This window comes from Vombatus ursinus, unplaced genomic scaffold (genome assembly GCF_900497805.2).
Source record: "Vombatus ursinus unplaced genomic scaffold, bare-nosed wombat genome assembly UNPS02014812.1, whole genome shotgun sequence".
In the NCBI taxonomy this organism is placed as follows: Eukaryota; Metazoa; Chordata; class Mammalia; order Diprotodontia; family Vombatidae; genus Vombatus; species Vombatus ursinus.
The window spans coordinates 59,492,723-59,501,216 of NW_020954590.1; the positions used below are offsets into that span (position 1 = coordinate 59,492,723).

Sequence of the window (8,494 nt, forward strand, 5' to 3'; positions counted from 1 at the left end):
TCTATCTATCTATCTATCTATCTATCTATCTATCTATCTATCTATCTATCTATCTATCTATACATACATACATACATATGTTTTTTCCCTCCAACTACCCTAATACTGACAAAGATCTCATAATCTTTACAAATATTGTCTTTCCATGCAGGAATGTAAACAGTTCAACCTTAATAAATCTCTTATGATTTCTCTTTCCTGTTTACTTCTTCATGTTTTGCTTGAGTATTGTATTTAAAAGTCAAATTTTCTATTCAGCTCTGGTCTTTTGAGCAAGAATGCTTGAAAGTCCTCTATTTCACTGAATATCCAATTTAAGGATTATACTCAGTTTTACTGGGTAGGTGATTCTTGGTTGTAATCCTATCTCATTTGACCTCTGGAATATTATATTCCATGTCCTGTGTTCCCTTAATGTAGAAAATCCTAAATCTTTTGCTATCCTGATTGTGTTTCCACAATACTTGAATTGTTTCTTTCCGGCTGCTTGCAATATTTTCTCCTTGACGTGGGAACTCTGGAATTTGGCTACAATATTCCTAGGAGTTTTCTTTTGGGGATCTCTTTCAGGAAGTGATTGGTGGATTCTTTCAATTTCTATTTTACCCTCTTCTTCTAGAATATCAGTGTAGGTTTCCTTAATAATTTCTTGAAAGATGCTGTCTAGGCTCTTTTTTTTTTTTGATCATGGGTTTCAGATAGTCCAATGATTTTTAAATTCTCTCTCCTGGATCTATTTTCCAGGTCAGTTGTTTTTCCAATGAGATATTTCACATTGTTTTCTAATTTTTCATTCTTTTGGATTTGTTTTACAGTGTCTCGATTTCTCCTAAAGTCACTAACATCCTATTGCTCCATTCTAATTTTTAAGGAAGTATTTTCTTCAGTAACCTTTTGGACTTCCTTTTCCATTTGGCCAATTTTGCTTTTTAAGGCATTCTCCTCCTCATTGGCTTCTTGGACCTCTTTTGCCATTTGGGTTAGGCTATTTTTTAAGGTGTTATTTTCTTCAGTATTTTTTGGGTCTTCTGTAGCAAGCTGTTGACTTGTTTTTCATGATTTTATTGCATCACTAACATTTCTCTTCCCAGTTTTTCCTTTACTTCTCTTACTTGTTTCTCAAAATCCTTTTTGAGCTCTTCCATTGCCTGGGACTGATTCATAATTTTTTCTTGAAGGCTTTGGATGCAGGAGCTTTGACTTTGTTGTCTTCTTCTGGTTGTATGTTTTGATCTTCTTTGTTACCAAAAAATATTCTGTGATCTGACTTTTTTGCACCTTTGTTTGCTCAGGATCCCAGCCAATTACTTGAGTTATAAACTCTTTGTTAAGGTAGGGGTTTGCTTCCAGTTTGGAGAAAGTACTCTCCCAAGTTTTGGGGGTTTTGTGCAACTATTTTCAGAGACACTTCCAGGGACCTGTAAATTTTTAGTTCTTCCAGCGTGGTATCATAAGGGGAGAGGTGTTTACTCCTTTTCTGGCCTGTGCTCTCATCTATGAGTGACCACAAGCACTCTTTTCTGCCTTGGAACTGTGAGGAGGATTTCCTCTCCACTACCACTACCATCTCTACCACCCCAGTGCTCCTCCTCACCCCAAGACTGTCACCCAGAACTGTGACCTAGATGCAAGCACAGGCAAAGGAAGAGATTCCTATCTTAGCACTGGCAAAGAGATCCCTGAAATCCTCCTCTGATCAGCCACCTGATTCCTCCTCAGTCTGTGGGTCAGAAGCTCTGCAGGCAGCTGCCAGCTTGGGTCCACTCTTGGGCACAGGGGCTGGGACTGAACTTCTCTCTCTCACCACAGTCACAGACTTTTCCCACTGATCTAACTGGTCTTTGGTGATTGTGAGTTAAGAAGTCTGGAAAATACCATAGCTGCCCACAATTCACAGTCCTCTGAGGCCTGCTGCAGGTTCACTGAGGCCTGTTTTGCCTGTGTGCCCACACCAAACTCGCTCCTCTCTCGGTCTAGGGTGAGAGACCTTTCCAATCAACCATCCAGTTTATCTTGGGCTAGAAATTTGTTTCACTCTATCTTTTTGTGGGTTCTGCCACTTGAGAATTGGTTTAGAGTCATTTTTTTACAGTATTTGGAGGGATTTGGCAAAGAGATCAAGCAAGGCATTGTTTTTACTCTGCCCTGAAAACTTCATGTTAAAAAGCATGAGAGTAAGCATGCTGCTTCACTCCACTGTCGACTGGGAAAGGATGAGACCATTGTTCATTATCCAGAACTCAGACAAGCTTGCCATCATGAAACTGACATAGGATACTGATGAAGTTCTCCAGGCAACCAAATGTGAACATACTTTTCCATAACTTCTCATGACTAACAGTACTGAAGGCCTTGGTCTCATTGACAAACATTATGGATACACCTTTGTTCTGCTTTTGGAATTTCTCCTGGAGTTGCCAGAAAGCAAATACCATATTGATTGTTCCCCAGCCCTTTTTGAAGCCACACTGTCTCTCAGGTAGGTGACTATCTTCCAGGTGAAGGATCAGCCTGTTAAGGAAGTCTCTGGCAAGAATCTTGCCAGTAATGACTAAGAGAGAGACCCCTCTTTGATTGTCAAAGGACAATCTACTTTATTTTTCTTTATAGAGTTGGAATGAAAGTGTGCTTTAATGTCTGGGGGATAACCTACTATAGCCATATAACCTGGAAAAATTTTGTTACCTTTTGTATGAGTAATGGATCCCCTGCCTTTTAAATCTCAGTTGTAATAGAATCAGCAGCAAGTGCTTTGCTATAGGAGAGGAGCCTAATGGCGTTCAAAACCTCATCTTCAGTTGGAAGTTTAGCTAGAAGGAGATTAACTTCAACCTGCAGTTTAAAGTCAATGGCTTCAGCATTGGTTAATGACGGTCTGTTGAGAACATTATGAAAGTATTCAGCCCATATCTCCAGGATCATGTCACATGGCTCTATCAGCACTGAGTAGGTGAAATGCACCATAGATTTCTGGTCCATAAATATCCTTCAGAGAATCAAAAAAGCTATTACTATAAGCATAAAACTGAATTGTATGTGCATTCTTTTATTAAGTCCAGAATACTGCATATCTCTAAGTTTCTCTTGTACTTTACTTTTAATGAAGTTGAATGCTGTCTTTTTAGACAATTATGAACTATCATGCTGGTAAACTCTGTGGAGTTCTTGTTTATCATTTAGGAGCTTCTGAATTTCCCCATTGTTTTCATCAAACTAGTCTTGATGTTTGCAAGTGTTCTGGCCCAGATGTGTAAATGAGGTGCTGTATAACAAATCTCTGAAAGCTGCCCACTCATTTTCTACTCTACTGTTGCCAAACATTTACCTCAGCTTTCCCTCCAAGTTAATAAAGAACTGTTCATGCTCAGAGAAGTGATTTTATCTGTTAACATTAAGTTTTCTACATCTTGCTTTGGGGTCACTGTTTTTGTTGAATATAAATGTTTAGCTTAGATAAAAGAAGTCTAAGATCTATTTAGCACTCCACAACACAGATTGCCTTTGTCACTCTCACATCCTGTCTATCTCTTCTCTTTACGATGGCATAGTCTATTAAATGCCAATGTTTGCTGGGAGGGTGCTTCCATGAAGTTTTATTGCATCTAGGTAAATGGAAGACAGTGTCCATTATGAAGTCAGTAGTAAGTGATTGTCAATGTTGCTGTTTCCTACTCTATTCCTTCAAAGAATTGCCTGCCACGTCTGATAGTCTGTGCCTGCTCTGACATTAATGTCACATGAAATAATAAATTTGTCTTCTTTTAGCACACTGATGATGAGAATCTCCAGGTCTTCATAATTTTTTTTCTTTGACATCATCAATGTTCGTCATGGTGGAAACATATGCACTGATGATAGTGTCATGGTAATTGAATTGTCATGAGTCTTTCATTTGTTTCTTTTGGGAATTATTTAAGCATGTTGACTAGTATTTATTGCAAAATATAATAGCTCCATGGTGTTCCCCATCATTGCAGCCTTTCCAGAAAAAATGTGTATCCATCTCCAACTTTAGTAAGCTGCCTTCCTTTGTTAGCCCTGTTTCACTCAGGGCTGCTATTCGGATGTGATACCTGCTGAGTTCTCTCTCAACACAAGCTGTTCATCTTTCGGGTCTACTAGATTTTGTGTTGTCTATAAGCATGCACACATTCCATGTACCAATAGTGAGTGGAATTATCTTTGCAAAAGTTTTTGTATATTTTTATTGTGTTTCAATTATAAGATAGTTTCCCTGCCTGTTGTGGCAAGCAGGCCAGGGTTGGACAAAGCAGACAATTTTGGGGGCCCCTTTTCTAGCCCCTTCCCTATTCTAGGAGATGACCAGTGAGGTTCTTTAAAAAAGGCTGCTCAGACACCCAGAGGGCTTTCAAATCCCAATGCTGCTTTATTCCAGTGAAAAGACAATCCTAAGGCCTAGGCTATCTGTCAGCAGGGTTGTGACTACAGCTCCCAGTGTATCTATACCTGCTACTTAGTCATTGCCAACACCACAGGAATTTGAGGTAGGTAAAAATATTAAAAGGGTTTGTGTGGTGTTTTTTGACTCATGCATACATTGGATTTAAGTGAAGCAGAGTTGTGAGAAGTTGTCCACCTCACTCTCTCTTCCAGAGTCATAGAAGTTCAGGGCAAGAAAAAAGTCAAGATGACTGGTGATGGCCCAAGTGGTGGGCCACTTGGTGGAAGTGGTGGATGACCTTGGTATTTTCAATGTCTTACCAAGATTGAAACCCTCCATGGTGCCTTCTTCAGCCACTTTCATGGTCATTGGAACAAATTGTTCTTGTATGCCCATTGCACTGGAGGAAGACTTCACCAGCTTAGAGTAGACATACCTTTAAAACACTCAGTTAAAGTGAGACCACTCAGTTACCCCCAACCTGGTTTAGCCCTTCTGCCAAAACAGTTTGCTAGGGTGTGGCCTCTGCATATGCTAAAACTGCTTGGAGACACAGGCGAGAGTTTGGTGATTCAAGTGGACACCAAAGGTGGAAAGCAGCCCTGAAAAGTTCTCATCAGTTTTACACCGGAGGTAGTAGTTTTTCCTGGAAACACTATACCCTAGCATTTAGTAGTTAGGAAATAAGGACCCCAACAAGGTTAAATGACTTTCTAAGGTTGCAGAACTAGTGAGTAGCGTAGTTTGCACTAGAAATCAGGTCTCCAGAATATAATGTGACATTTTTAATTACATTGTGTTTTTTTACAGATATACATTTATATATGTGTGTGTGTATGTATTCTCTCTCTGTGTAAAAATGATGCTATATGTAATATGAAGCATACACAGTATGTGTATAGTATAATATATAGTAAATATAGTATACTTTATACAGAAAGTGAAACTCTGATGGACTGACCATGGTGTTTGAATGCCAAAAGTACATTTGTGTTAAAAAACAAACAAATAAAACAAGTTTATGAATATCTCACACAAATCAAGTGTTCATGTGGAGGTCAGAAGAAGCAATACAAGGACACTCTCAAGGTCTTTCTGAAGAGCTTTGGAACTGTTTGTGAAACATGGGATACATTGGCACAGGACTGTCTAGCACAGTATTCCCTCATCAAAGAAGGCATTGTGCTCTTTGAGGAAGCAGAACTGCAATAGCTAAAAAAAAAAAAAAACCACGAGATGGCCAAATTTAGAGACATTTCCACTCCAACAGTTCATGTGGACTATTTGTGCCTGACCAGTGGTGGAATATTCCATTCTTGTATTTGTCTGATCAGCCATAGTCAGATATGTTGTAACATTATCCAAACATAGTGATGTCATTTTGGTCCTCTTCAAGAATGAAGGCCAACAACCAACAAACTAGTTTTTCTGTCTCTGTCTCTGTCTCTCTCTCACTCTTTCTCTCACTCTCTGTATGTATGTAGATGTGTGTGTGTGTATATATAATATATATATACACACACATACATACATACATGTACCAACTATATGTGTGTGTACTTATGTGTATACATACATATATGTATGTATATGTATATCATGTTATAATAGTTTATATATAGATATATAACTGATGAGCTATATAGTATGGTATATTAATATTAGTAGTATATTAATATAGTGCATGTATATGCAACTAATTTTGTATGAACTATATAGTATATACTACATATATTAATATATGTGGTATGCATGCACCATACTACATATGCTATGTATGTACTATTTATATATAGTGTATGCACATATCTGATCTCTCTGGATTATTCTTTGATTTGTGAAATATTGTAACAAAGAACTCAATGGATATTCAAAACAGGTCATTTTTAACATTCTATCTATGGTATTTTTTTTAGCTTCTTGTATATTCAATGATACTGCTACCTTATATTATCAATTCTTCCAAGTTACTATTCAATGAAGTAGAAAGAGAGGAATCAGCATCTACTCACCTGACTGTGCAAGACACAGAAGGTTTAGGTCAATAAAAAACAGCATCACCTAAAAGGTGATAGATTTTAGATAGATTAAAATATTCTAGATTAAATCTTGAATCAAAAATAGAATTGATTCTAATCCTTGAAAAAAATAAACTTCACCTTTAAAATAAATGACTATGACTATGTCCCTCATTTCCTGGATCTAATCGAGTTCTATATAACAAGATATATCTCCCAATCCTATGATATATTTCCCTCCACCACCACACCATCCTAGTAGACTAGACTAGAAGTAGGTTTAAAAAAAACACCTCATACAGATGGAGGAGAGAAGGAAGAACCATTAGATTCCTTCTTTACTTCTTCTTCCTCTACCATAGAAAATTATCTTTATCCTGGGGAATATAGAATAAAAAGATTAACAATGATTCAAAACCCAAGAGAAATAAGAAGCTGGAAAATTACCAATTTATATTCAATAACTTCAAGTAAAGGGTAACAGATAAACCATATTCGGTGTAATGAAAGAAATTTCAGATGTGATTACAAAACCCTTGTCAGTGATTTTTGAGTATTTATGGCAAATGGGGATGGTTGCCATGAGACTGTAAACAACATGTCCTAATTTTTTAAAGTGGTGAGAAGGCACATGGGTCAATGATCTTGAAGCTGATTCCTGTTAAAATTCTAAAAAGGATTATTAAATGAGCAATTTATGAGCCTTTAGAAAGGTAGGTCATGACAATTTAACCAAGATGGGTTCAGTAAGAACAACTCTTGCCAGACTAAATGAATGTCCCCTTTTTTGACAGGAATAATAAAGAAATAATGGTTACATTGTTGACAAAGCATATCCGAATTTTTGTATGGCATTTAACAAAGTCTCTCATGATATTCTGCTGTGTGACACAAGGAAATGGAGACAAGATGAGAGTAACATTAGGTAGATTTTGAACTGGTTTAGTGAATGGTTAGAAAATCTGTTGTCCACCCAGAAGGATGTTTCCGATAGAGTGTCTCCAGGTTCTGTCCTTGGCACTGTTTCAATATTTTTCAGTATTTTCAGCATTTTTCTAAATTTTTGGAGGAGTATCTTAGTGGCATGCTCATATAATTTGTGTCATTGGATGCATATGCAATTTGCAAATAATGATCATCAAGAAACATGGTTCTTTTTAAGGGACTTAAAAAAAAAGCAGCACACTTGTCTCTTTTTAGGTGGTCCTGCTTGCCAAAATGAAGTTAAATATATTCATGCCCTTGGACCATAGCCTGAACTGCAAAAGACACTTCAATATATCTTCATGCATCTGGCACAAGATCATGAAACATCGGCTCTCTGAAGAGCAGAGGCAGAAATACAACAACCGCTCCGTGTCTATCTAGAAAGATGACGAGGTCCAGGTGATTCATGGACACTACAAAGGTCAGCAAATTGGCAAGGCAGTCCAAGTTTACAGAAAGAAACAGGTTATCTACATTGAGAGTGTGAAGAATGAAAAAGCTAACAACATAACTGTTCATGTGGGCATTCATCCTAGTAATGTAGTTATCACCAGTCTAAAACTGGACAAAGATCTCAAAAAAATTTGTAAGTATAAAGTCAAATCTTGATAAATTGGAAAGGAGAAGAGCAAATATAAAGAAGAAACCATTGAAAAGATGCAAGAATAAAATGTTGTTGTACAGTTGTAACTGAAAATTAAAAAAAAAGCTCTGAAGTTAATATATTCATGGGGGCATCACAAATAATCATTCTGTAGAGATTCAGTAGAAATCATTATTATTTTTAAAAATTTATAAGACATCTACCCAAAGCACTTTACTAGGATGGTGTGGTGGTGGAGGGAAATATATCATAGGATTGGGAGATATATCTTGTTATATAGAACTCGATTAGATCCAGGAAATGAGGGACATAGTCATAGTCATTTATTTTAAAGGTGAAGTTTATTTTTTTCAAGGATTAGAATCAATTCTATTTTTGATTCAAGATTTAATCTAGAATATTTTAATCTATCTAAAAAAAGGTGCACATATTAAGATCTCTGGGAATATGGGAAACACTATATTCTTCTTCACACTATACTTA

General features: G+C 36.9%; 1 pseudogene; it reads left to right on the plus strand.

Moving 5' to 3' along the window:
- Positions 1–7,638: 7,638 nt before the first annotated feature.
- On the plus strand, positions 7,639–8,076 carry LOC114053776 (annotated as a pseudogene).
- Positions 8,077–8,494: the final 418 nt, after the last annotated feature.